We start from the raw sequence: 26,844 nt of genomic DNA, 5'->3' as shown, positions 1-26,844 counted from the left end.
CTCTTTTTTATTCTGCTTTTAGAATTGGTCAGGGACAGCAGACACGTGGCTTTGGTCTGTAGGGCAGCTTTGTATCTAGCAGACTTTTATAGTGTCAGCACTGACTGCCATTCCTCAGCCAAGAAGGAGCAACCTCTGTCCTCTTATGAGGATCCTGAATTCCAGACCATTCCACAAATCCCATGGCAGGGGGTGGTGGGGCGGTAGGGAACGGGCTGAGTGCACCGTGACATCCACCACAGCTCAGTGCGGGGATCCGGGGCTGAGAAATAAGATTGTAAACATCACCCTGGCAGCATTTCCATCAGAGCAAGAGAGGCAAGGCCGAGGGGATCTCAAGGGAGCCTGGGAAAATCAACACCATGCCCGGGCACATTTTTGAGATGGGCAGAATAAAATGCAAAAAAATGGTTTAAGGAAGATAATGAGCCAAGAAACAATATCAGCACAATAAACAAGAGATTGCCAAGCTGCAACTGCAGGTTGGAGGTTAGGCAAATTCTTACACATAACAAACAAGCAATTTAAATGACTCCTGGACAGTCTCCAAGGCATCATCTGAAGTACCACCTTGAATTTATTTTGCAGCAGTTGCCATGCCAACAGGAAGACTGTATTCCAAAGGGTAAATGGATGCTCCACCCGCAAGCTGCCTTGCACCTAATGCTTCAACCATATTGGTTTTCTCACTGTTCCCCAGGCCTGCATGCTCCCTCCCATCCCCCCAACACCCTCAAAAGTTGTCTTAGAGGTGAAGTCTTCCATACCCTGAATTCCTGCCTCTGCTCTGCACTCAGAATTCTCTGCTTACACCCCTGAAAATGTGGCCTGCTGGCTCCCAGGCTAGACCAGGAACACTCACCCCGACATGGCTGGGAGCGTATCCAGTCCACCCTCGAGCTGAGCCTGGTACCTGCAATACGACAGGTGATGTAAAAGGTTGGATTGGTGAATGCCGAAAGATTCCTCAGACACTGTAACTCCTGCCCAGTGTGGTTTTCAGGTTGCATTTTTTTTTAAGTTACACAGAAAGGACTGAAGAAAATGTTTCACACCAGAGTAGACGCTTAATAAATATTTGTTGAATGGATGAACAAAGGAATAAATAGAGTGAATCAACATCAGAGGAACTGGGTCTTTACAACAATTCTCTCTTTACTCACATCTAATGTTTACCTGTTGAAGATTGGGCAGTATTTCACAACAGAATTAGTCACCCAAATCGGTTACTAATTACAGTCAGCTACCAGCCAGGCCCTGTTTGAAGCTCCTCCCTCACATTCTCTCCCATCCTCACAATACCCTGCAAGGTTGGTTCTATTTGCTGTGCAGGAAGCTGAGGCTCAGGAAGGAAAAGTAAATCTGCCCCGTCCGCCCACCCTACATTAAGATAGGAGGAGGCACAGTGGGCTTTGAACCCAGGTCTGTGCGGTCTCTGGGCCCGCTCCGCACTGAGGCTAAGGGCCAAGCCTCCAGATCAGATGACTTGGACTTCAATTCTAGCCTCACCGCATTACCATCTCTGCAAAAGTGAACACACAGCATAAGCGCTCTCCACCTCCCATTCCTGGAATGTGAAATGCTGGCCTCCTCCTCAGGTGTTGACGGGGATAGGGAACAGATCAGACCACGCGCTGGAAGCACTTACTCTGTGCCTGGCACATACACGCCAGTTAGTGAACAAGAAAACAATGACTACTGGCGATGCTAGGCCTTGCACAAAGCAGCGTGTACGTTCCAGTTTTGGAAACGTATCCTCTAGACCACTCAAGGACAAGGATCAGCTCTGTATTTATATGATTCAAAACACAGGGCACACCCACACAGACATTTAGACAGTGGGGTCTCCTGCTCACGAATGACCCTCTCGTTTTCCTCTTGAGAAAAAAAGAATAAATGCCATTATATGACATGTGGGCATGCTTAAACATTTATATGAATATCAATATATATGTTTGGTTTATTTATATTGTTGATGTTTTAGAACCTTTATGTTTCAATCACTGGTGAACAGAACGATTGCTTTTCTATCTCTAGCAGACCTTGTTTCCGTCTTGCTTCCTTTTGCATCACAGATACATAGCAACATGATTTCAGACTTCTCTCTTAATTAGTGGCCTAGTTTCAAAGCAGAAAGCAAGGGAAATGTCTTGGTAAGTGAAGACAGGGAGAAAGAGGAAATAAGGGGAAAGAATCAGAATCTTGAGGTGTTCGTGAACTCAGGCCAGCCTTGGAATATGGGCGAAAGGGACACGCAGTGCTGAAAAGTTCTTCCACTGTATCTCAAATTCTAAGCCTCCAATGTCAAATGCTCTTTGTACTGATCCACTTGGGAAATGAGAGCGCTCAACAGCCCTTGAAATTTCTTATTTTGGACACATCTTAGGTAGAGGAGCTGAGAGCATGCACAGCAGCACGCAATTTTGATAGGAGACTCGTCTTAGGCCCTGTAACTAAAGATAATTGTACCATCTGTGTGGACCTCCTGGCTGGAGGTGCCTACTGCTTGATTCCCGCATCAGCATGCAACTACCTTAAAAAGCACCGAGAGGGAGAAGCAGCAAGTGAATTCTTCAAGGGGGATTTAGGAGATGAGCAGAAGCGGTGTAAGAAATGAATGTCTCGGCCTCGGAGCAAATGAAGCCAAACTAGAATCAGCTGTGACGAGAGTGCAGCTTGTTTGGGAAGAGACTCCTCTGACTGTAAAACTGCAGGAGCTGCTGAGGACAACGGGACGCTGGCTCGCATAAGAGCTGGTAAACAGGATGAACTCCTGGGACTCAGAAGCCACTTCATAGGCTTCTCGTGTGAATTTCCTGGTGCCCAGCACTTCAGGGGGGACACGGTAAGTGATCAGTAACCACTGCCAAGAATATCTATGTTGAAGAGGAAACGTTTATCTCCATGTAAATTTTTGGAGGCAATATGGCAGAAAAGGTATCAGAATCAAGAGACTGGAAAGAACCAGAAAGGTCTGCATTCAAATCTCTCCCTCACTACGTACTAATTATACAAACTTAGGAGAGTAAAGCTACCTTGGTCTTTCTGTCTATAAAATGGGGATAACACTAGGACCTACCTTGAAGAGGTAAGTGAGGATTGAAATGTGAATAAAGCACATTGCATAGTGGCTGGTAGACTGCGGTGGTCAAACAATGGTAATGTTGCTGCAGGTGAGAGTAAAATATTAAGATGCTGAAATAGTGGGGTTTGCCTGGAGAAAAACCATTTCAGTGCGTACTAGGTACAGGATGTGTCCGGTTTTCCCTTTTGACTGGAGAACAAGTCATTTGTCCTTCGAAAAGACACGCTTAAGGTTGAGAGAATGATTACCACATGTTATACAAATAAATCTCTTTATCAGAGAAGATTATGGTTAGCAGTGTGCTGGTAAATGTCCAACAACTGATGTGCCAAAAATAATTATGCATAAATAAAAATATAATTTTATTATAAGTTTTACTGATACAAAGGATGCGTAGCACACAATTTACAAGTAATAATAAAACATACAATATTCCTTCTTTTAAATTCCAATTGATTGTTACAGAATGCTTTTTCAATATTTGCTGAAGTCTTATATTCATAGCCATTCAACCTTGATTTAAAATATATTTCTAGGATAATGGCTACTGATGCAACACCATCTTAGATCTAGACAATCAACGTAATAATGAATCCAGTCACAGTTTGTAGCTTTTGCTAATTTCCTGGTGTAAATACTCTCACCAAGGTCAGTTTCTAGCTACTAACAGAATGTCAGTGAAAGTGGAATTGAGAAAAGATGTTTTAGTGGTATACCATTATATGGTATTTTACTGTACAGATAGAATAAATAACCTCAAAAGCAGCGATAGTACTAAAATGTAGTAAAATAATTAGGAAGTGATGGGTGTTGAATCTTTATAACCTTTGTTTCTAATGTAATTTATTTAATTGTACATTTATATTTAATTTTTAATTAAGGTTGTGTTTAACAACTGGCTCATAAAATTCCTGAAGATTGAAGAATTGGCTCTGCCAGTAGGCGCTGATTACAGCACACCGCCTTGGGAGCCAAGCATCTGTCTGACCCACAGCTCTACTGTTTTATGCCTAAAGGGACTTTACGATGAGCTATATCTTCTTTCAAAATCTCGCCTCACCCATTTGATTCTTTCCACCCTTCTCTCATTGTCTAATGAGGTTCCCCAACCTCTTTCTCTGCCCTTTCTTATTACTCCTGTTGTCACCTTAGTCAGTGCCTTGGCCACTTCACATTTGGTCCACTGCAGAACCCTCCTGTTTCCTGTTTTTTTTTCTTCCTCTACATCACTGTAGGTTCTCTTCCCAGATTCATTTTCCCCACATGCTCCCTTAGGCCAATGTCCTTCCCCAAAGCCTTCAAAGGTCCTTTCGAGCTTGTAGGATAGAGTTCAAACCCTTTAGAAGTTCTGGAGATGTCTGCAGAATAATGTGAATGCACTTAATGCCACAGAACTGTATGCTTAAATGTGGTTAAAATGGTGTATCGTACATTATATATGTTTTACCCCAATAAAAAAGTCCTTAGAAAGACAACCAAGGCCCTAAACAATCTGCCTTTGTTTAGAAATTACTAAACTTATCTTTTATTTTCATTATCACTGCTACTCTGCTCACTGGTCCCATGTGCTGGGCACTGTGCTGAACAGCCTACGTCGACCCTCACTGTAATCCTATAAAGGAAGTACTGTTATTGCCACCATTTTGCAGATGACAAAACTGAGGGTAAAAACACCATGAAGGTCATCCCTCCCAGAGTGTTGATTTGGTGCTTTTATCAGTAGCTATGCAAATATAACCACTCGGCCATCACCATTTCTCTATGATAGCTTTCCATTTAAGAGCCAGGCCCACGATGACATAAGTGAGGCACTCCCCTTGAATAATAAATAAAAGAGGTAATAAAGATAAATAATATTTTAAGGCAATATCTTAAAAATAAAAATTAATGCAAAAAATGATTGATAGGCAAAATATTAACATTTTCTATAAGAATAGTATCTGACCCTGCACTTAGACAACTATGGCTCACTTACTTCACCCTAATCCTGGATCTGATTCCAATAAAACCTTATTTACCAAAGCAGGCCATGGCCCAGGGCTCATAGTTTGCCAATTTTAATTTTTTAATATATTGCATAAAAAATTATAATTTACCTTAATTACTGAGTTTCTTGGAGTCTCCCTAAATTTTGTGCCCGAGGTAAATATCTCACTTTCCTGACCCAGTTCTGGCCCTACTGTCCTAGCAGCTAGAAAGAAAGGCCCATATCATTCTTCCTCTACTCCCCACCCCCATCCCTCAGGTCCTGATTTTTGTTCTTCATGCTTGTTCTACCCCAGGGAAATGTGGCTATTTTACACCATAGGAAATGATTTTAAAAGAGAGGAGAAAAGTCTGTACGAGCAAACTATTTGGTTATTATTGTTACAATAGAACATTTCTAGAACCCAAATTACGTTTCTACAGATTAAGAACTATGGAGATGCCTGGGTCAATAAAACACCAAGTCAATAAGAAAGGGTGTTGGTCTTTTTAGCCAAAGTTTTCATAAAAATTTTATACCTTACATACCACTTAGACACTCTTTGAAAACATTAGCCCACCAGTGGCTTGATCTATTTACTGCTGAAAATACAATCACTGGCTGGCCGTACTAGGGGAAAAACAAACTGCCTTCATTTAACCTTTTAGATTTTGAGATAATCTGGGGCTGGTTTATAAAAAGGAATGTTTCCTAGTCCATTCTTTAGGTAAGGAGGTATCCTCATGAGAAGTTGCTCCTTGTATCTTTTAATGATTAAATGCCTAGGGCTTTTACACACACACACACACACACACACACTAGATTTCAAGACGACTAATTAAATAAAATGGATGGCATAGCTTTAACAAAGGTCCAAAGTTGTAATCAAAGCACTGAATTAGTTCTGGGCTCGATGCTTTGAGTAGGCACTTTTCATGAGTTAAGCCAGGCCTGAGCAGTGCTCTCTAAGAAAAGATGCTGGGGCAACCCAGAACACCAAACGGGCACAGAAGGGGATCCTCCTATTAAAAACACAAAGAACAGAAGAACAAAACATAAAAAGAACAAAACAAATAAGTACATACATATCAGCGCTTGCAAGCAAAAGGTAATCCCCAGAAAGAAAGAAGCCTGCAAAATCTGAATAGACCTGATGCCATGGGGACCTTTTGGATGAGAGCCTGGGAGCTGGACTTCAGCCCACAACAGAAATAGTGGAGCCTTTAAATACTTTTCTTTCTCTGAGAGGAAGACTAGAAAATCTCCTCTGTTCGCCTAGGGTTGCTGCATATAAGACTGCAATCTACCGGAGTTACAGGTGGGAGAAATACAAAGACACACACACAAAGACACACAAAGACAGCAGAACCCACAGCCTACATCACATGATGATCAGGTATAGGTCCAAACTGACATGTGGCATAGGAACCCCCAGCTGAGAAACAAACATAAAAATAATTATAGGAGAATCCCATGTTTAACTACTCCATGGTGATAATTCTATAATCCAGGACATAAAGGACTTCCAAAAAAGTCCCCACCCCACCTCAACCCAACACCAGTGATAAGCCTAATGATTTAAAAAAAAAGATGATCTGCACGAGAACCACGAGGGAGAATCAGCTGATACAGTAAGTTGGAGAATTCACATCTCTAGAACTGAAGACAATCATCTGATTGAAACTCTAAAATAAATGTGTTCAAAATCAAAAATAAAGAAGGCATAGAAACTGTAGAGAAAGAACAGGACATTACTGTTGAAGGATCATGAAGATTCAAAAGAGAACCAAATATAATATTTGCAGCAGAACATATTGTAGTTGTTAACTTTAAGACCATAATCAGCAAGTTTCATGTCATATCAGATACACCTGAAAAAAAGAATTGGTGAGCTGGAACTGAGGAGACCACTCAGAATACAGCACAGATAAAGACATGACATAGAAACAGTTAGGAGACAACAGGGACAGATTCCAAATCAATGTTTCATAGAAGCTCCAGAAGAAGAATGTATGAAGAGACACTATCACTCAGTTTGAGAATGTATGAATAATTTCTTTCTTTTTTTTATTTTGCTTAGCAGACTTCTTTTTAATTATTAGAAAAATATACATATATACAAATATATATTTTTTTGCAGTTGATTGAGTCCCTAAGACTCAATCCAAGCCTAGTCTGTAGCAGAGATCATTTTCTTTAGAACATGATGACTGCCCAGTCAGTCAGGGCCCTGGAGGAAGCAGGCTCAGTTGTAGTCAAACTATTTTAACATGGGCTAAGAAATCCAGCCCAGATAAATCACCTATAGTTTAAAATCACATGGAAAGAGAGATATTAATGTGGACACCAAATTGCTTTTCAGATGTTGTTCAAGATAGTACCTTTGTAAAACGCAAAGCTATTTATAAATGTCAATAATGTTATCTAATCATTGGTTTAGCAACTAATAATTATGAATATGCCCAGCTCTGTGCTAAGCACTTTACAAGCATTTTCTCATTTAATCCTTACAATAGCCTTTTAAGATAAGTGTGTGTATACATATATATATATATATATATATATATTTTAATAGATCTTTATTGGAGTATAATTGCTTCACAATACTGTGTTAGTTTCTGTTGTACAATAAATTGAATCAGCCATATGCATACATATGTCCCCACATCCCCTCCCTCTTGAGCCTCCCTCCCACCCTCCCTATCCCACCCCTCTAGGTGGTCACAAAGCACGGAACTGATCTCCCTGTGCTACGTGGCTGCTTCCCACCAGCCATCTATTTTACATTTGGTAGTGTATATAGGTCGATGCTACTCTCACTTCACCCCAACTTCCCCCTCCCATCCCGTGTCCTCAAGTCCATTCTGTATGTCTACATCTTTATTCCTGCCCTGCAACTAAGTTCATCAGTACCATTTTTTTTTTTTTTAGATTCCATATATATGCGTTAGCACGTGGTATTTGCTTTTCTCTTTCTGACTTACTTCACTCTGTGTGACAGACTCTAGGTCCACCCACTCACTACAAATAACTCAATTTCATCTCTTTTTATGGCTCAGTAATATTCCATTGTATATATGTGCCACATCTTCTTTATCCATTCATCTGTCGATGGACACTTAGGTTGCTTCCATGTCCTGGCTATTGTAAATAGTGCTGCAATGAACATTGTGGTACATGACTCTTTTTGAATTATGGTTTTCTCAGGGTATATGCCCAGTAGTGGGATTGCTGGGTCATCTGGTAGTTCTAGTTTTAGTTTTATAAGGAACCTCCATACTGTTCTCCATAGTGGCTGATCAATTTACATTCCCACCAACAGTGCAGGAGGGTTCCCTTTTCCTCACACCCTTTCTGACCACCATGAGGTGATACCTCATTGTAGTTTTGATTTGCATTTCTCAGAGGCACATGAAAAGATGCTCAACATCACTATACATATATATTTAAACACAGATTTTAAAATAGATGAGTAACCTGCCTTAGAGAAGTTAAGTCTCTTGCCCAGGGTCTCAGGGAATAGTGGAATTGGGACTCATCACAGATATGCTTGATGCCAACTGATCGATGAGTTTATTACTGAACGTGTAGAACACAGAGGAAGTAGATCATTATGATGAAGCAAAATAAACAAGACTGTCCATTAGGAACACGTAAACTGCAAGAAGTTTCTTAGATTAGCTTTGAAGCACTGCTCTCCTGAATCCAGGTCACCTGGAGAAGGTCAGCCTTCCTGACGGCCAGTGACTCCTGCACCTGGGTGGTCAGGGCAGAACTGAGTTCTTTCAAAGGATACAAAGAAGCACTTACACAGCCAGACCAGGTGTACCGATGGCAGAAAATTCATTTATCCTGGAGGTTTATAAATATTGTTTGGTGGGGAAAGGGAAAGACAGCTTGTTTATTTTGAGCATGGAGTTGCATTACCTTCATTTTTTAAAATGTCAGGCATATGCACGTAAAATGTGCCTGTTTTCCAGCAAGAGGCTTTATCCATAGAACACTGAATTAAAAACAAATTGCTAATGGAGACACAAGTGAATGAATCAGAAAGAGAGTCAAAGGGAAATACCAACACTGTCTCTAGCTGAGCACATCTCGCAGGCTTTTTTCCAGAAGAAGCCCAAGTGGGCTTCTCGGCACACGCGGTGCCAGGCACGGTTTCTTCAGTATGCTCTCCACAAATGTATGATAAGCACTATTGTGAAGTCAGTGCTTTTAGCAAGCCTTCTATTTTTCACTGCAAAGAAACCCAATTTATTTTTTGTTCAAAGAAAAAGTGGAATCACAGCTATCTCCGCAGGAACTGATGAAAACATTGGTAAAACTTTCAGATAAAAGAGATCAAATTGCTTACCAGTTCCTCGTAAGAAAAAAAGCATATAAATATGTATTTCATTTTATTTTCCCTCACAGATGTTTTTCAAAGAAGGGAGTAGGTTTAGGGGAGTGGTTCTGACATTCTTTCTTCTAGTGGAAAAACCTTTAAAAGAAGCAATTCAGCATTTTAATAATTATACCAGGTCATCTGAAAATAAGAGTATGTGACTTTCGCTTTGATTTCCATTTCTTTCCTTGCTCCATGATGGTTTTTCCTGTGCTGACAGAAACAGATTTGTGGCCCTCCAAGAAACCTCATGCACACAAGGCTAGCTTCCTGCTCGCTCTTTCTCGGGGTAACAAGCAATTTTAAGAGTTCTTTCTCTTTGTCTGAGGTACCCCTGTGCTTGGGTGAAGATTATAGGTTAAACTCCACTGAAAGTAATTGAATTAGTTTGCCCTTACATTTCTGGTCAATACCCCTGTGTGTGGATTCAGGCTTTCTACTGAAAATTCTGCTTTCCCAATGCTGCTTCCAAACTCAGCTGTGTACACAGATGTACAATTGCTGGTTTGGAGGTAAACAGGAGCAGAGAAATTTTTAAATGCTACTCTTTAGTTTTTCTACTTAAATTTCAGAATAAATGTCAAGGGCAATCCCTAGTTATCATGATCCTGTTTCTCTCAGTTCAGCCTGACCTCTGTTTCCCTGTCAGGGAAGGTTTTTGTACACTAGGCTTGGAACTTTTTTATTGCTAGTGTCTGCTTGTAAGAAAAAAATCATAAGCTGGTGGGTGGGACCGAAAGGAGAGGGAACACTTCCTCCAGGGTCCAGAGCGAGTGCAGCTCTGTAGCTCTTTTTTTAAAGGTGCTTGACCTGGCACTTATAGACACAAAGAATGTGGAGCTCAGCTCCACACCATGAGGACCACCAGCCTAAATTCACCTAAAAGCCACCAAGGCATGACCAGTTCACATCAAAATACATGGCACAAGTGACTTAACTCCTAGTCATGTACTCATGGCAGACATCATTAATCAATGACTACGTTGTTTTCCAGTAAATTCAGATAGGGCCTCTTGATCCTTCTCTACAATGCTCTCCAGGCAACTCCTACCAGTAGGATTTTCAACTCTCCTGGAGATCCTGATTTAATCACCTTCCTTTTCTGGGGTCTTCGGGCAGATGATCTATTTACCTTACAAGGGAACAAGATACAGTAGTAAAAATTTTGAATAGAAAGGTGGAAGGACCAGGTCTGCACCTCCACTCTGTGATCAGCAAGTCCTTTGCCCTTGGCCAAATAACTGGCCCTCTTTAAACTTCAATTTTCTAATCTAGAACAAGTAATTTGGGTTTGATCAGAAGATGTCAGTCATGACTGCAGGACCCCTGGGAGGAGCTTGATAATTGCAAGAGGGTCTCAAATCCTTGACATTCTAAACACTGTTTAAATATTAAGTGAATGACATTGCAACTAATTTTCCAAAGTAGATAGGTGTTGTTGCAATGAATGAGATACACATTTATCCAAAATCACTACTGAATTTATAGCAATTTTGTTGCTATATATTTTCTTAATCAATAGATACCCAAAATAAGGTTACTCTTTATCTGTTGAAGCCTCAGCACCCTCATCTGTTAATAGCATAAAACATGAAGTCTATCTCATGGGATTTTTGTGAAGATCATGTGAGATAACGCACAAAAGGGCTCAATGCAGGCCCTGCCTGGCCCTGGGTAAGTTCTAAAAGCACAGAGGAGAAACGGACTTTCCAGGATACAGGAGAAAGAGAGGAAGATATTATCCCATCTGACCACACCCTCTGCCTTCTCCCCACTGGAGAGGGATGCTAAGTGTGAGCCAAAAAGTAGGGAAGTATGATTTTTTAAAATACTCCCTTAAATTTAAGTGCTTAGGTAGTTCTGGGACATAGTTTGAGGGTTGGTTGTATAAGGCCTGGAGGGCAATGGTATCGCAAAAATCCCACTATTTTCCTGACTCTAACGGGATTCTAATTGCTGTAACTTCCTTTGTCTTGTATGTCACGTTGTTTCAGTAAGTTTCCACATTCTTGGCTGGCTACATTGAAAGTTTAATCTAATTCTACAGAGGCTGTGTGTTTGGCATCTTTCTTTCAGCCCATATCCCATTTAAAGGAAGCAGACAGCTAATATTATTGCCATCATATAGAGATCCACACTTTGTTGTTACAGAGGGGTCCCACATTTTAAAAGGCTGGGAACCAATGGGGCAAATGGTCTAGAAGCTTCTTATAGTTCTACAACATAATAGATTTTAGAGTTAAATGCAGCCATTATATAAAAGGCACTTTGAAGGGAGAGGTCTGGGAACAGAAATGCATCAGCACTAAATGGGATGGTCCTGTTCAATCCCTCTTATCACCCAACCTTGCATATCAGTAAAAACTAGTGGATATGCAAAGCCAATACAGAGCTAGAGTGGGAAGAGAGCTCTCTATTCCATTTCCAATACTGCCAGTAATGCCAGAGGTCCACCAGTTTCTCTACCCAAAAACCCGGGAATGATCTTTGATTCCTCCATTTTCTTCTTGCTCTAAGGTCCAATCCATCAGTCAGTGCTGTCAAATTCCCCAAATCATTTCTCAGATCCATTCCCGCCCTTCACGTCCAAGCTCATACCCTTGCTACAACATCGCCACTTGCCTATCTCTTTTTGACCACAGCAGCCTCCTAAGTGCTGTCCCCGCTCTCTCTCCTGCCCTCCTCCAAGTTGCCCTCCACTCTGCAGTCAGAATAAACTTTTACATTATACCTTGTTGATGTCATTCTCCTACTTGAAATCCTCCCAAGACTTTCCAATGCATTTCAACAGTGTATAGAGCCACGTATGCTTTGACTCCTGCCTTATATCACCAACGTGATCTGTTCCTTTCTCCTCTTCACTGACCATGTCCAGCCACCTTCACTTAGTTCCTCATATGCATCAGGCTCTTTCCCCCTTGGGGTTTCATTGTAGGATATTTGCTCTTCTTGGAACAATCTTTCCCTCCCATTTCTCTTCCCACTAAAGCTTGCATCCCACCTCTCAAAGAGACCCACCCTGATCTGTCTAAAGAAGCTAAGGATCTATCTCACCACTTTGTGTACTTCTTGAAAACACTGATTATTATTTTTAACCATTCATTTATTTTCCTCTTCCCTTTCTGTTTTGTTTGTTCCTACACTTTAGATTATAAACTCCTTAAGAGCAGGGACCTTGCCAGTTTTTTTTTTTTTTTTTTAAGATTATGATTATATTTTAAATTTTATTTTATTTTTTATACAGCAGGTTCTTATTAGTCATCCATTTTATACACATCAGTGTATACATGTCAATCCCAATCGCCCAATTCAGCACACCACCACCCCCACCCCCCGCCACTTTCCCCCCTTGGTGTCCATACGTTTGTTCTCTACATCTGTGTCTCTATTTCTGCCCTGCAAACTGGTTCATCTGTACCATTTTTCTACGTTCCACATATATGCGTTAATATACAATATTTGTTTTTCTCTTTCTGACTTACTTCACTCTGTATGACAGTCTCTAGATGCATCCACGTCTCTACAAATGACCCAATTTCGTTCATTTTTATGGCTGAGTAATATTCCATTGTATATATTACCACATCTTCTTTATCCATTTGTCTGTCGATGGGCATTTAGGTTGCTTCCATGACCTGGCTATTGTAAATAGTGCTGCAATGAACATTGGGTGCATGTGTCTTTTTGAATTATGGTTTTCTCTGGGTATATGCCCAGGAGTGGGATTGCTGGGTCATATGGTAATTCTATTTTTAGTTTTTTAAGGAACCTCCATACTGTTCTCCATAGTGGCTGTATCAATTTACATTTCCACCAACAGTGCAAGAGGGTTCCCTTTTCTCCACACCCTCTCCAGCATTTGTTGTTTGTAGATTTTCTGATGATACCCATTCTAACTGGTGTGAGGTGATACCTTATTGTAGTTGTTTTTTTTTTTTTAATGGTATCCATTTTTTTTTTTTTTTAATTTTATTTATTTATTTATTTATTTGTGGCTGTGTTAGGTCTTCGTTTCCGTGTGAGGGCTTTCTCTAGTTGTGGCAAGTGGGGGCCACCCTTCATCATGGTGCGCAGGCCTCTCACTATCGCGGCCTCTCTTGTTGTGGAGCACAGGCTCCAGATGCGCAGGCTCAGTAATTGTGGCTCACGGGCCCAGTCGCTCCGCGGCATGTGGGATCTTCCCAGACCAGGGCTCGAACCCGTGTCCCCTGCATTGGCAGGCAGATTCTCAACCACTGTGCCACCAGGGAAGCCCTCATTGTAGTTTTGATTTGCATTTCTCTAACAATTAGTGATGTTGAGCAGCTTTTCATGTGCTTCTTGGCCATCTGTAGGTCTTCTTTGGAGAAATGTCTATTTAGGTCTTCTGCCTATTTTTGGATTGGGTTGTTTGTTTTTTTAATATTGAGCTGCATGAGCTGTTTATATATTTTGGAGATTAATCCTTTGTCCGTTGATTCGTTTGCAAATATTTTCTCCCATTCTGAGGGTTGTCTTTTCATCTTGTTTATGGTTTCCTTTGCTGTGCAAAAGCTTTTAAGTTTCATTAGGTCCCATTTGTTTATTTTTGTTTTTATTTCCATTACTCTAGGAGATGGATCAAAAATATCTTGCTGTGATTTATGTCAAAGAGTGTTCTTCCTATGTTTTCCTCTAAGAGTTTTATAGTGCCCAGTCTTACATTTAGGTCTCTAATCCATTTTGAGTTTATTTTTGTGTATGGTGTTGGGGAGTGTTCTAATTTCATTCTTTTACATGTAGCTGTCCAGTTTTCCCAGCACCACTTATTGAAGAGACTGTCTTTTCTCCATTGTATATCTTTGCCTCCTTTGTCATAGATTAGTTGACCATAGGTGCGTGGGTTTATCTCTGGGCTTTCTATCTTGTTCCATTGATCCATGTTTCTGTTTTTGTGCCAGTACCACATTATCTTGATTACTGTAGCTCTGTAGTATAGTCTGAAGTCCAGGAGCATGATTCCTCCAGCTCCGTTTTTTTCCCTCAGGACTGCTTTGGCTATTTGGGGTCTTTTGTGTCTCCATACAAATTTTAAGATTTTTTTGTTCTAGTTCTGTAAAAATTCCATTGGTAATTTGATAGGGATTGCATTGAATCTGTAGATTGCTTTGGGTAGTAGAGTCATTTTCACAATATTGATTCTTCCAATCCAAGAACATGGTCTATCTCTCCACCTGTTGGTATCATCTTTAATTCCTTTCAGCAGTGTCTTATAGTTTTCTGTATACAGGTCTTTTGTCTCCCTAGGTAGGTTTATTCCTAGGTATTTTATTCTTTTTGTGGCAGTGGTAAATGGGAGTGTTTCCTTAATTTCTCTTTCAGATTTTTCATCATTAGTATATAGGAATGCAAGAGATTTCTGTGCATTAATTTTGTATCCTGCAACTTTACCAAATTCATTGATTAACTCTAGCAGTTTTCTGGTGGCATCTTTAGGGTTCTCTATGTATAGTGTCATGTCATCTGCAAACAGTGACAGTTTTACTTCTTCTTTTCCAATTTCTATTCTTTTTATTTTTTTTCTTCTCTGATTGCCGTGCTAGGACTTCCAAAACTATGTTGAATAGTAGTGGTGAGAGTGGACATCCTTGTCTTGTTCCTGATCTTACAGGAAATGCTTTCAGTTTTTCACCGTTGAGAATGATGTTTGCTGTGCGTTTGTCGTATATCGCCTTTATTATTTTGAGCTAGGTTCCCTCTATGCCCACTTTCTGGAGAGATTTTTATCATAAATGGGTGTTGAATTTTGTCAGAAGCTTTTTCTGCGTCTATTGAGGTGATCATATGGTTTTTCTTCTTCAATTTTTTTTTTCTGTTTTTTTGTTTTTAACTGAGGTGTCTCCAGACTCTAGAGGAGGGCCTGACACTCAGAAAACTCACAATAAATATTTGTTGAATCGACAGGAGAGATCACCATGATGATTATTTCTATTGAAAAATTTTCATTGCTGTTTACAAATGAACTTTGATGTGGGTTATGAAAAAGTTGTGGGTTCTTTCCAACTTAAGAGCCTCTAGTGCTCAATTATATGGTAGCTACTAGCTGCACATTACTTTTATATTATAGGACATTTCCACTGTCACAAAAAGTTCCATTAGACAGCACCCATCTAGCGTTAGGTTGAGCCGAATCAACCCCTTTCAGAGGAACTAACATGACGAACTGCCTCCTCAGTTGCTTCCTAGCTCTAACAAGAACTAGTTATCACCTGAGGTCTTACAAAGCTATTCTCCAACATAAAACTGTTTCATTTATAATCCTCAGTCAGCTTGGTTTACCAGGTATGAAAAATGTGATTGACAATAGAGAGTGAGCCTCTTGCTGAGAAATATGAAAACCAGGAGGAACTCCTGCTACTCCATTCAAAGGGTTTCTTTCCATTTCAGTTACAAAAGCCCTGTGGAAAATGCTAGTCTTTTATTACTAGACTATTGTTTAATATTTATCCAGCACCGAAAACTATGCCGAGAGCATGAACTGGAGCTCACGCTGGTCTCTGCCTTTTGGGACTTACATTTAATTAGACAGATGGGGAAAAATACCCAAGTGTGGTTCCCAATCATATTTATGAATAAGAAGCTGGACTGCTGCTTCTGGCAGGATGTCACACTGACAGGAGGATGCTGCGTGAGGCACCTTTAATAGCGCTGGGCAGTGAACCCCACCACCTCTGCTCTGTGCTGCTACCAGGATGCAAGTGCTGCCTGTAATACAACTGTCTCTGGCTTGCACTCAATTTGGGCTTTTGACTCTTCCTGAATCCCTCTTATCTTGGAATTGTGTCACCCCTGATTTAGTCTTCCTTCCTTTCTGGTGCTGTTACTGCCTCCTTTGCCCACCCTGTGAGGGTAGGTCCCATCCAGCTTTATTGTTCTCCTTCTCCCTTGAGCTGGCACAAATGTCTCAGAGCAAATACTGACACGTGTCTAAATGCCAGCTGGCCAACCTTGAGGGAAACTGGTCACATCTTTGCAGGGAGTGAAGGATGCTGCTGTAACCAGGAGGAACAGAATCCACAGTTCAGCCTGTGCCCTATTTTATCATCCTTCTGGGAAGCTTCAAAACTTCTATCTATACCTTTTCTCCAAAGAGGTCTTCCAGTTGCATCTAGCAAAAGTCATGCTCCTTTTTTTCATTCTAACAGCTTTATTAAGATAAATTTTACATGCCATAAAAGTCATCCATTTTAAGAGCACAATTTAATAATCTTTTATTATATTCACAGAGCTGTGCAACCTTCACCACAATTTGATTTTAGACTATTTCTACCACCTCACGAAGAAATCTCAGTGGCCATTAGCAGTCACTCCTCATTCCCATCTCCAGCCTTAGGCAACCGCTAATCTACTTTCTGTCTCTATGGATTTGCCTATTCTGGACATCTACATAAATGGAATCATCCAATATTTGTTCTTTTGTGTCTGGCTTCTTTCATTTGGCATAAAGCTTCTGAGATTTATCCACCTTGTAGCATGTTTGAATGCAGCATTCCTTTCTGTCATGAGATACTATTACAGTTTATGGATATACCACAATTTGTGTATTCACTCACACTCACAATTTTATGCAAAAATATAAATTACATCAAGGTCTTCATTAAGAAACTTTTTGCCTTTTAGGTATCTCAACAAAGCTCAGAAAAAGACTTCCTTTATAATATTTTCCTCAAGTTTCTGTATGCTAGAAGATAAGCCCTTCCCTTATAATATGCACATAGTCGTACATCTTTCAGAAATCACTTTAAAGCAAATACACCCATAAGTCTCCAGGGTTTGCCAATGGATGGCAATTATTTTCTTGGGAGAGATTATCAGGCCAATTTCTGACAGGAATGATCACTAGTGATATAACTGAATACTGTCAAATCTCAATAAATGGCTCATTTCAGCTGAGGGCAATGGCAAAATTGGCAACAATAAAGTATTTCGATTTACAGTGAGGATATAAAATATGGCACCTTCTTATATGCAGCCATATAAAATATTTACGATGATGATATAGGTTGTTTATATTTAATAGGCTGTGTGTTCCCCAAGTCGCCTGCTTCTAGCTTGAGCTGATGGATGCTGCTTGGTTGCCCATGTTGGCTCTTGTTCAAGTAGCATCAAACTCACGACTCTCACTTCACAGGGATCATGCTCTGAAGACCCATGAGAAATGCTTGGCTACCTCCAGAGACTCATTTCTATGTATGGTGGGTGCTGACTCTCAGATGCCCTCCACGTGGTGGTCTCTATCTTTCTCTGCCCTTCTTCTGCCCCATCCGAGCAGCTGTAAATCCTTCTTCCTCTCCATTCCCATTTCCCATAGCTGGAAGAATCCTGTCTCTCGGCATCATTGACTGATTGATTGATTTATCTATGCTCCCAGTTTGGCTGAAAAACACAAATCCACACACAGCTCTTCTAGATGGCCCAGAATCTCCTGCTTTCTCTCTTCCTTTTATGAAATTGATTAACTTGTAAACATCAGGTAGATAGTATCATTTGCTTGTAACATATTGCTCTAGAGAATTATCCACAGTGGATACTTAAGTAGTTGTGACATAATTTTAAACACAATCTATAACTCTAGGTCCCTACCCTGTTTTAGTTCATCTGTGGATTCTGGTCACAAAGATAGCTGTTTTGATTCTAATTTCTTGCTGGTTTTTATTATTATTTAACATAGATTGATAGGACTAATTGAATGGCAACTCTGCCAGATATTCTACCAAGTGTCCGACATGCACGCTCTCTTAGCCTTACCAAGCTGCATTGTTTCCCCACAGATTGTAGACGTGGAGATTGAGGCTCGGAGGCTGAACAAATGAGCCAGGGTCACAGAGCTAGGAAACAGTGGAGTGGGGGCTTGAGTCCAGGTTCACTCTGATTTCAAAGGCCATGATCATCTCACAACTGCCCCCACCCCCAGCCTTTAGGTGACTTGATGTTCAGTTATGTCATTTATTTAAAGGTTGAGTACCTTTCACTAATAGCCAAGAGAGTCATCTGGGTTCAGCCATATTAGCTGCTGCATGACCCGGGCAAGTCAGTCAACTGTCAGTATACACTTCACCCTCAGAAGAATGGTCATAAATGGAGACTGCAAGGGGCTCAAAAGGAAAAACACTCTGCCATTCTGAGAGGTCAGTGTCCTGTTTCCGCAGGTCTATCCTTATCTGAGGAGAATACCTTCCTCACCATCTACCCGCGGGGTATGTATTCTTCTGAGATATTCTTGAGCAGCCAGAAGGCCACATTTCCTCTCAGTTGCCTCTAGGACTTAGAACCTGTCCCAAAGATCCACCTGGGAGTCCACGCCTTTGTGAAGAAGCAATGTCCTCTCCCATGCCTCCCCGGGTGCTCTGTGAATCCACTCGCACCCTTTGCGTCTGCCGCAAATAACAGCTTGCTGCTCCGTAGTTGTGGTGATGAACTCCTTCATGTCCATGGCAGGTCTGAGAGGGGCAGCTGTTCTTACAGTCTCTGGGGTTTACTGCCTTGCTTCCCATTTGTCCCTTTTGCACTGAAGATTCTTGGGCTCAAGCCCTCTGGTGACTGCCACACTGAGCTGACCCTGCCAGGCTGACCTGAGTCCTGAAGACACACTTGGTAGGATATGATGTCACCACTGCTATTTAATATTTATCAAGGGCACTCAGCACACTTGGCACCACTCAGACAGGCAATGTTCGCAGCCTCTCCTCCTTCCTTCCTTGCCACGAAGAATCTGACCCTGGGGGACTTAACTTGCTCAGAGATTCTGTCCTTGCTGATTTCCTTAACCTTAGAGCTCTGTCCCCCGCAGGTTTCCAGGGACTGTCTGGGTGGTGTCGGGCTTCTGACGCTAAGCATCACAATTCCGGATGTGATCTCAAGCACAGACCTCCTGCCACCTCGAATTAGTCTGAACAGGCACCAACCAGCTGGCCCTGTGGAAAGGTCACCGACCCTGGATTTCTCTTCCTGTTTCTGCCCTTGGCGTTTGCAGTCTGAGCTCAGGAGTCCGGCTTCCTGCTATTTGTGAGAAGTCGCACATCCAGCGCGAACCTCTGTACCCAGCTGCCTTCTGGCGCTCAGGTTCTTTCAAGCATTGTTTCTTTAAAGCTCCAGGCGAGTGTCACCAAGGCCAACTTTTAAAAGTTTGTTGGCCAACTTGCTTGACACTCCACCCAAGCTGCCTTCTGCCTCTAACACCAAAGGTGAACTCTGTTCTAATCACCTTCTCGGCTGCCTCTCTGCTTTCAGAGTTTCTTGCTTTTAACAGCTTGTTTAAGATCCCTTGAACAAGCTGTCGGCCTCCAAAGGAGGGATGGTGCTAGAAACAGTGTGAAGAGCTAAAAATAAACACCTTCTGCAGATAGGGACAGACACGCTGTACAAAGAGATTACCTGGCACCCTCCAGGCCTGAATGTATCAGAGGCCTGGCTCTTTCCCATCAGGAGCCAGTAAAGTGTTTGCACAGGAAGCGCTGCATTGCACAGGTGCTAGAAACCAATTTTAAATTGCCCATCAGCTGGGCAGTGACAGGCAGAAACCTACCGTTTGTGGCATGGGTACAGGCTGTCCAAATGGCTCCTTATACCACCAAGGACAAGACATCCTATTCTTAAAATAAAGACTGGGGTGTGACTTAAAAAATAATAGGGTGTTAAAATTTTTATTTTACATATTTATTTATTTTTGCCTGTGCAAAAGCTAAGAGGTTTTGAAATCAGCAAATATATTTGTCTGAGAACACTAATAGTGTTATTAGATAAACAGGGTGGCCTTTGTATTCTACGTAGGACAAAGTTGATCAAAACAGCTGTCACGGTAATAACGGCGCCCACAGTAAGGATTCTCTGCTGCAGAACACAGTTCATGCATCACTGCAGCATGGGGCAGCTAGCGGCTTCCGTCTGCGGGTACATACTATACCCTAGGTGCCTTCTGTTAGCCCTGTTTCTTACAACAGTCCCACAAAATCATTTTTACAGTAAAGAACTGAGAATGTGGAGCAGTTAAGTGACTTGTCCCAGCCCAGGAGCAGAGCAGGGCAGCCTGTAAGAAAAAGACTAACCACTGGCAGAAGGGCAGTTTTGCACCAGCTGTGCTCAGGGCCATATGTATGGGATGACAGAGCACGCAGCCACTGGAGACCCACTGGAGACCAGGGCTCAGCCAGCTTTGAACGTTTTCAGCACCTGCCTTCCCCTTATCAGGCAGTGCTGGCTGGGGATAGGGGGACAGGTGACTATCTGCGCCCTTGCAGAGAAGGGTCAGAGTTCCAAGTCCAAGAGGGGAGGTAAGGTCACCTGCTTTCAGGCTTGACCAGGCTGCACACTGTTATTTTTCCACACAGGTCATGGCTTACAGAACTATGACGGGGGAACCACTGTTAAGGATCCTGACCCCAAGAAGGGCTGATAAGTAGATTTCGCTGTAATAACAAAAAGTTCCTCTATAGCATAGAAAGTTCTGAGAGATGAAGTTCTCACCAGTGGCAGGAAAGACAGCAACGAGCATGCAACCTGCAAGGAAAATGGGCTGGCTCTTTTTCCTGTGCCTGCCATTTCCACCATGAAATTGGATTAACTCGGAGGTGATTTCCATTCTGATTAAACATTTTCTCTCTTTGGTGGTGTCAAGATTGTGAAACACCTAACAGAGCAGTTAATTATAACACCATGAATGACTTTAACCTTTACAATTATTGGTGTTTTTGGAGGCTGCCCCGTCCCTACTCTCACCACAGGTTAGCTGCGCTCAGAGCTGGGCAGGGGACAGGTTCCCCGGCACATAACCTGGGGAAGACTGAAGAGTCTTCGGAGACAGAGTGGTCTCTAGAGGCACTAGACGCATGAACTCTCTTTGTTTTAATCACTGACTGCAGCTACTAAAGGGTTCTTCGTGGTGTCAGCTCATGCGTACAGAGAAGCTCATCAGAGCTTACAAAGAAAAACACAGCTGAATTTCCCCTTTCCCATCACTGCATTTACCACTTTGTCCAGGGAGGGTGGGTATGTTAGCAGTGATAGAGCTTCTAGCAGGCACTGGGCTGAAGGACTTTCTGAATGTTACTCTCACTTAGCCCTCACAGCAAGTCCATGAAGCTGGCATTCGCTTACCCATTTTATAGAAGGGGAGGTGAGGCTCAAAAAAGGTTGTAAAAAACTTGCCTACAGTCACAGAGCGAGTAAGTTGTGGAGTGGACTCTACACTGAAGACCTTCTGATTCCCAGCTCGCCCCATAACCGAAGCCCTGTGGGGTGGAGCGGAGTAGTTTCTTCGCTACCTAAGGGTCCAGTAAGAGTCTCTGAAATAAGCCTTTGCCAGTTTCTGACCTCTTTCTGCAACTGCACATGTGGAGGGATTCTTGCCCACAAAACGAGCCACGGTAGCCCTTCTTGTCCTTCCTTATTACTCCCCAATAACTACAAAGGCAGAGCCTTAAAATAGCACCAGAGCCTCTGCGGCCACTACCAGCAAAGGGGAAACGCTCCCTCTGGAGTGGGAGGTTAAGGCCACTGGGCTGCCTTCCAAATAGGTCATTTGCTTCATTTTCTTCACTAAGGAGCTGTGATTAGATGCTGAGAGCCATGGGCAGGGAGGGGGCTGGGTGGGGTCACTGAAGGATTTAAGTAGGGAAATAACGGGGAGAGAGTCTACTTTAGAAAGATCACATTTATTCTGGTTAATGAATGGCAATGAGAATGAATGAGCCAAAACTCCTCAAGTACTTACTAGGTGCCAAGCACCTTGAAGCATGCTTTACCTTGATCTCATTTAACTCTCTCCAAAATTAGATGATTAGGCACTAAGATTAGTATTCTCACTTTATAGACAAGGAAAATGAAGTACTCTGCATGGAACATCATGGCCAAAAATCACCCAAGTGGTGGCAGGGAAGAATCAGTAGCTGTGTTGGTAAATGTTTTACTACCAGCTGGGTAGAGGCGGGGGAGGGAGGAAGAGGGGAGGCTGCGGCAGCAGCCCTGGTTTATAGAACTTGCCGATTTCCAAGGTATAAATGCTCCCGTTATGGCCAATTTCAAGCTCCATCCTAACACTGCCAGGGCAAAGCCATCCCTAAGAAGGGTAGGGTGGATGGAGGGCAGGTGAAGAGCAGATAGCACTGGGCCCCAGGTATTCCTGTAACAGATTTTCTACTAAATATGAACTGATGGATTCCCTTTATCTGGCTGATTTTAGGAAGGGCTCAGCACTCAGGAAGTATTGAGAAAGACCCCACTGTTTCAGGTGCCACACCTCCCAACAAAAGGTTTTGAGTCCAATCCCCTATTTCCTGTGGCCTATTTCAGAACTCCCAGCCCCTACAAGACAACAGCCCAGATGAATTCTGCCACGGCTTGCTGCTTTCAGAATTTTACAGCGCTCTTCCTTCTATTCCACCCTGCCTCTAAAATCACTGGGTTAAAAAAAAAAAAGTATGTTCATTTTATGGATGCCTCAGGTAGGGGTATCACGGAGTAATCTAACCAGACATTACTAGATGATACTACTAACATGTTTTCCCCAAGGTGGCAGGTAACAGAAGGCTTTTCCCCCCAGTATTTTTGGAGGAGGAAATGCACCTCAGCAACTCCATTTTCTAACTTGGTCTGTGTTTCACATCACCTTCTGATTTCTTCTTTGGGGCCATCTTGCCCTGGTCATCTAATAAGAAACATGAGAGCTATATTCACAGAATGGTTCATTAGTAGTTATGACACTGTGGTTCATCTCTCCAAAGGGCACCTGAGAACCTGCCATGAAGCCTGTGCCATGTGCTCTGAGCAGCAGGTGAGTTAGCTAACGAATGGGCTGCTCGCCCTCACCTGCTCCCTCCCCCGCCTTACCTTGACCTCCTACTTTCAGGAAGCATGACAACACCCAACTCAATTAACTACAGGCCCTCATTCAATTAGAGCAGGGCTCCCAGGCTTCTCATACTTGAGAACCATATTCTTTTTTTAAACATTGATTTAAAAAAATAATTAGCCAAAAATTCCTTTAAATAAAATTTAATCTGGGAAGTCAGCAGGGTCTAGAGGTGAATGCACAGGTTGTCAGCTGATCTGGGTTTGAGTACTGGCTCCTTAAACAACCATGTGATCTTCGTCCAGCTCCTTCATCTCTGGGTCTCACCCCCTGATCTGTAAACTGGGCGTAAAAAATAACACTCACATCACTGGGTTATTGTGAGATTTAACAAGTGAGTCTAGTTGACAGTTTGATATGGTGTCTTTTACCACATACTGCAATTAATTTCTATTAAAATATGTAGGCCAGACATATATATATATATTTTTTCAGACATATATATTTTTTGACTCTTAAGATAATTCCTGGTGGGACAAGTGTTGGTAAACTCCAATAATAACTCCAAGACTCCCAGCAGTCCATGATTTGGGAATTACTGAGGGAGAGGGGATATCTACCACCACACCCCTCTCTCAAACACACACCCCATGCTCAAAAAGAAAAAAATATAAAGTTTATATTTGAGTTTCAAGTAATATTTGGTTGGCTGGATTTTTAGGAGTGCATTTTTCTAAAAATGTAAATAGAACGCACCCTTCCCCATGACAAGAAAATGCATATTTTAAAAGCCTTGTCTGAAATAATAAATCAGAAGATCCAACCTGTTTCCTATTAGATGTATCTTCAGGTAGTGGTTGAAATGAAGAATTTGCATTTAAATGGAAAGATTAATGACTAATACACAAAGCCCATATTTAATCACTATTTCCTTAACACAAACAATTCATATTTGTATACAGATCCTTCACCTTAAGTCAGCAATCGAAAATGATAGGTGCAGTATTTTATAAAACAATTTCTGTGCCACCAATCATGCGTCTCAGTTATAAATACTTCTGAGGCTGCTGGTTTCACACTGTTAGTTGGGAATGATCTAAATGTTGGTACAGTAATTTAGTTGGAAATACATTTGAGAATGTGTGACTCTCACCACACAGAAATATCTTAAGCTGAAGGAAAAGAATCATTTGGGAATTACTTACTCTGCATGGTCTGTTCATGTGCTCTTTCCCTTCAAATGTGAACAAAGCACGATTTGCCCCTCATTCCAATTTTACACAATTGTTAAAAAAAAAAAATAACCTGCCCCCCACCCCCCTTTCTGGAATATCTAGTAGCAAAAGCACAGAAGGGATATACATTCCTCCAAACTGAAATGTGAAGAAATGTTCTGAAAAACCAAATGCTTCTTTCACTAGCCCCAGAGGTCCCTTTATTGGTGTATTTCCCATCAATGGGGATAATGAGCTTTGCTTTACCAACTAGCAGATCAAGAATCATCTTGCTTACTCTATACTGTTCTCCTTCAGAATCAGACCCCTCAATACCATTTATTCCACATCCAGGGTGGACCATATAAATACAGAAGATGCTCAATGGGTCTGAGACCTCTTTCCTAAAGCCTGAGCAGTAGAACAGCAAAATTGGACAACTTTGTCCAGGGAAAGGAACCTGATGGAGAAGAAATTACCCCAGGCATTGAACCGTATCTGTTCTCTGAGGCTTTAGGCTCAATGTTGAGCAAATGTTGAAATCTGATTTACACTAGCTGGAGAATTGTAATGAAATGACGAATTTGCGTTAAATGATATTTCTCAGTGTGGACCAACCAATAAAAGAGTCAGCAATGCATACACTGCCAGACAATTGAAAGTTACTAGTAGGTATTATGTCATCCTCTGGGCCCTGATCATTTATGGGGCTTTCCCAATTCCCTGCATCTCCCCTCCGCCCCTTCATCTTTCTTTTTCTTCCTTCCCACCACCCTCCTCCTCTGGCAACAGCGAAAGCAAATTACATTAGCAAACAAAACAATGATAACATATTGGAAACAAGAAAGAAGAAAAAGTTATTAAATCTGGTTTGTCAATTTTTTGCTCTTAAAAGCTCAATGTAATTTTGGAGTTCAGCATGCTGTTTAAAAATAACACCTCTCTTACAAATTGGCGCTTCTGCTCTCTTATTGATCTCTTCCGATTGCTGACCAGGAAAGTTAGTGCCACTTCCTTTGTCATTAAGAGGACAGGGTGAAATGCAGGGGAAAATATAAGCACTTTACTCAGAAAAGTATGCCAACAGCCATTCACTTGGGCTTGGGACTTTTTAGCTTCCAGGATCCCCGATCTGTGCTAACAATGGGTGTATCCGGAAAGGTGGTGGGATTTTGTGGGTGGTGGTGACAGGGTGGGGTTCCCTCTGGTGGGAGTTTGGGTCCATCCCTGGGGAGGAGCCCTTGCTTGTGTTAGGGAAGTCTAGTTCAAAACCCTGTCTGCGATTCTAACCAGAGCCAGGCCACCTCTGAAGAGACAATCCAGCCACATTATACTCATTGTGTTAGAGCTGACCTATGTGAAAAAACCAGCACCCAGTTAAGGTTAATTAAAAATACAGGGCTTCCCTGGTGGCGCAGTGGTTAATCCGCCTGCCAGTGCAGGGGACATGGGTTCGAGCCCTGGTCCGGGAAGATCCCACATGCCACAGAGCAACTAAGCCCGTGTGCCACAACTACTGAGCCTGTGCTCTAAAGCCCGCGAGCCACAACTACGAGCCTACGCACCACAACTACTGAAGCCCACGTGCCTAGAGCCCATGCTCTGCAACAAGAGAAGCCTCTGCAATGAGAAGCCCGTGCACCACAGCAAAGAGTAGCCCCCGCTCGCCGCAACTAGAGAAAGCCTGTGCTCAGCAATGAAGACCCAACGCAGCCAAAACTAAATAAATAAAATAAATTAAAAATATATATATATATACATATAAATACATATAATGACTCTCATTTCTGAAAGATGTGACTTTACCTGGGAAGAAGTCTAAGAATCAATGTCTAATGGGCCTTCACTGCCCTTCTATGTAATGATCCCCGATGTGTAATAGAAAAAGATGTGGCCCAGTGGCTAATGAAACCAGAACAGTACAAAGAACACATATACTTTAATTTATTGTCCCTCTGTTGCATTTGGATCCTTATCCAAAAGACCTTTTAATTAGAGCACTCTCAGGTGGGAATGAGTCCGTCTTTTCGATAACACATGGATAACAGGAAAAAGGCAAACAACCTCTTTGTTTCTCACCAGCACTCAATTCACTGATCATCTTTCCCAAATTCAGCTCAGGCTTCTGCCCGAGTTCATTTCATCTTCATCAGCGTTGCCATTTTCTATCTCATGTTTCAAAGAGCAATTGGAAAGCAGATATTTAATCAGAAAAGTTTGAGATTCATTTTTTGGACACCTAATCCGTTTTCAGAGGCTTCAAGACAGACAAAATTGCCATTGCCTACAAAAACAACCCAAGTCTGTGTCCTTGAGAAACACTGAAGCCTGATGGAAAATGTATAGGACTTAGAGGTGGCCAGATCTGGTTCAAATCCCAGCTTCATC

This window comes from Eubalaena glacialis, chromosome 7 (genome assembly GCF_028564815.1).
Source record: "Eubalaena glacialis isolate mEubGla1 chromosome 7, mEubGla1.1.hap2.+ XY, whole genome shotgun sequence".
NCBI lineage: Eukaryota > Metazoa > Chordata > Mammalia > Artiodactyla > Balaenidae > Eubalaena > Eubalaena glacialis.
This window is presented reverse-complemented; position numbering follows the sequence as displayed.